Source organism: Triticum dicoccoides, chromosome 5B (assembly GCF_002162155.2).
Source record: "Triticum dicoccoides isolate Atlit2015 ecotype Zavitan chromosome 5B, WEW_v2.0, whole genome shotgun sequence".
NCBI classification, from domain to species: Eukaryota; Viridiplantae; Streptophyta; class Magnoliopsida; order Poales; family Poaceae; genus Triticum; species Triticum dicoccoides.
In genome coordinates this window covers 7274257-7277987 of record NC_041389.1, presented here as the reverse complement: position 1 = coordinate 7277987, position 3731 = coordinate 7274257, and the positions used below count along the sequence as shown (strand labels likewise).

General features: G+C 43.5%; 1 pseudogene; it reads left to right on the top strand.

The window, feature by feature from the left end:
* Nucleotides 1-947, top strand: part of LOC119306129 — a 71032-nt pseudogene extending 70085 nt beyond the window's left edge.
* The last annotated feature ends 2784 nt before the right edge of the window (nt 948-3731 follow it).

Genomic DNA, 3731 nt, shown 5'->3' with positions numbered 1-3731 from the left:
AACCTTTGTTTTCTGGTTTTCTTTATAGACTGATCGGTGCCTCTTAAGGCTTACATGTCTGTCCAATGTTTTTTTTCTTGAATACACACGAGTGTGTGTATCATATACTATAGAAGAAAGGGAAGGCTTCCTCAACGGTGCAATGTTACAGAGTTGATTACATTCTGCATCAACGCCACATCCACCATGTCATCTACTATGCATACAATTACTCGCTAAGTGCCGACGGTGCCATGGCCGCGAAGAACCCTTCAGCTGTCCAATATATGGACGGCATCTACTTGATCCCCAAGTTGGATCAGACCCATTCCTAACAAAACTCTGATTCTTTCCTATGTTAACAATCTAGAAGTCTCAGGCTGCAGGCTCTGCCCTAGCCTATATATTTTAGTGGAGGTGCTTTATATATGAAATATCGTATTTCAAAAATCACAGAACAAGAAAATATTTCGTGTGAGGGAGAGGTGTGAGGGTGAGTGCACCTGATTGTAGGGTATATTTTCCATATTTTTTATGTGACATTCTTGACTTTTGTGATTTTGCCAGTTGGAAAGCATGTTGATAGACATATGCTGGGATCATTTTGATCAAGGAAAGAAATTGAATACTGAAAAAGATGTTTCGGTAAGTTAACTCTATGTTGTAACTACATATTCATGCCGACCATAGCACTACTGAAAATGTATTTTGGTACATTTAATTATATGGATGGCTTTACAGGTGAAAATATTTGATGCTACCAAACTTTGTCCGAGAACAAGAAACTTGACTGTAATTGTATCGGACTGTGGAGAGGACATTGTAAAAGGTAAACATCTCCCTGTTATAAAACATATTTCTGCAGGAGCCAAAGATGCATCTACTCTATGTGATGTTTTTATCTATGTAGGTGCTTACCCTATCATGGGTGAAGAAGCCCTGTCAGTCTTATGATTCTTGATTCTTGAGCTGGGTCTGAGGTAAATATCTTCCATTTCAACATAATTTACATTTAGCACGTTTAACTCAGATTCGAAGGTTATAGAGGAGATTGTCATGTGTGGTAAACAACTTCATGAAGAAATCAATTGTTATTTCTCTTATATAATTTTGTTTGCATTGAAAAAAATGGAGTATTTTGGTTAACCTTTTAGCTAGCAATTGAACTATTAAGCGATCTCCAAAGGTCTATCTAACCGAACATTGCATTTTTTTTATTTGTGTAGGCACCTCTCCACTGCTGGCCTTCATGGACGAGTCAATTGAATTGACCCTGCATGCCCATTGCAAATTCATTTTTGGCATAATCTTTTTTTGTGCATTCTTGGACAAAAACTTTAAATTATGGGTGCCTTTGGACTGTAGAAGCAGCTTAAGCTTAGAGCATAACATCCATGTTCGAGCAGAACATATTATTGGCTACTACTCCCTCCGTTCCTAAATATTTGTCTTTCTAGAGATTTCAACAAGTGACTACATACGGAGCAAAATGAGTGAATCTACATTCTAAAATATGTCTATATACATCCGCATGTAGTAGTCCATTTGAATCTCTAAAAAGACAAATATTTAGGAACGGAGGGAGTACTTATTTTGAGTCTTGTGAAATGTTTGCAAGTGTAGCAGCTGTGGATGATGAATTGAACTGGGTAATTATGCTGGAGTGTAATGTTTGGACCGTAGAAGCAGCATATATAGCTTAGAGCAGAGCCTATATGTTATTGGCTATTAATTGCTACATTGCCAGTTCATTCACTTTACTTTGCTGTGTAGGGTAAAAGGGAAGACGAATACCCATCATGTAGCAATGTGTACTTTCACCCAATAGTGGCAATTACTTAAAATACTGTGCTCAAATAACAAGCCTTTACACGCATAGTAAATTGCATTTTATCTTTACAAAAGATTCCATCTTTACCCCCTATCACCCCACCAGGCCACCACCAACGCTTTATATTACGTTTCCTGCTATGCCCCCTTCTCGTGTGTTAAATGACAACCACAAACTACAACCTCATGCTCTTTTGGTCATGTTATTCTTCTGCCACTAGGAGTTGTACAAATGTTGTCACCCTCACCAAATCCTCTGTGTGTGTGTGTGCGTGCGTGCGCGCGTCAATGGTCCTGACTTGGTGTATCATCATTCAGGCCACAAGATCATGCAGAGAGGTGATTGCTCAAACCGCTACCGTTGATCCATCTGGTTCAAAGATTCGTAGTCTGATGGTGCAATGCTAACAGCAAGAGGTGCCATGCCCTGCGACATCAGATAGGATACACCTAGACCTGGCCATACCTCGGGCCGGGCCGGGCTTCGGGCCGGGCCTAGCCGGGCCCGACGCAAAAAACCCAGGCCCGAGCCCAGCCCGGCCCGACCAACGGGCCTGTTTTTTGGGCCCGAGCCCGGCCCAAACACCTAAAAGCCTGTCGGGCTTCGGGCCAGCCCGGCCCGACCTTCAGGAAAGCACAAAAACGATGGGCCCGGGCCCGGCCCGGCTCGGCCTTCGGGCTCAAAATCTAGGCCCGAGCCCGGCCCAAGGGCAGCGTCGGGCCGGGCCGGGTCGGGCTTTTTCGGGCCGGGCCGGCCGGGCCTGGCTTCCCATGGCCAGGTATAGATACACCGTCCAAGCCTCTCGAGTAGTATGTGGCCATCTCCTGGTCCTCAATACTTACTGATTGAGGTAACTGCGAAGCATAGATATTATGCAGAACTAGAAGTAAGTTACAGCAGAAGATCAATTCAACTTCCTGCAGACAGAAATGAAATGTGGTGATAAGACAATGCAACCAAGTTTAAAATCTGAGTAAGTATTGCTTTTTACTATGGGGTGTCATAAGACATACTCATGTCAAAGAAAGGAACTGCAAGTACTTCCTCCATTCCTAAATATAAGTCTTTTTAAAGATTCCAACGAGGGATTACATATGGGCCAAAATGAGTGAACCTACACTCTAAATTATGTCTATATACATCCATATGTAGTTTGTATTGAAATCTCTAAAAGATACCTATATTTAGAAACGGAGGGAGTATTTGTAAAGCAGTTGAATAAAAGATCTCCACAACACCCGGAACATGAAAAGTTTGACAAAAAAGGCTTGCTGTGTAGTCGCAGCGCACAGATGCCAGCCTTCACAAGTTAGATATATAAAATTGATGTTCAGGTCCAATTAGCGGGATTTAGCCAAGTCTGATTGAAATTCAGTCCTCTGCAAAACATTTGCTTAAGAAGCAGAATTTTTGCAAGGTTCTGGTAGGAACTGAGAACGTGACCTGCGAATTTGCAGACTGAGGGTACATCATGTGGTCCTTCCAACTTTCAAATTAGATCAAAAGAGTTTTGGGCTCTGTGCTCCTCATTTGTTATCAGGATAACAGGTCAGGCTGGGTGTTTGGTTAAACTGAACCGGCCGGTCACTAGTAGAAAAGAGGGCTTTGGTTCAGGTCGGGTTAGCCTATTAGTCCCGGTTCAATCCAGAACCGGGACTAATGGGGGCATTAGTCCCGGTTTGTGAGCCCAGGGGGCCGGCCGGGCCACGTGGGCCATTTGTCCCGGTTCGTCTGGATGTTTTAGTCCCGGTTGGTGCCACGAACCGGGACTAAAGGGTGCTGCCCATTAGTACTGGTTCGTGGCACCAACCGGGACTAAAGGTTAGACCTTTAGTCCCGGTTCGAGCCGCGAACCGGTACTAATGGGGTTTGAGGCATTAGTACCGGTTTATGACACAAACCGGTACTAAATGTCCCATTT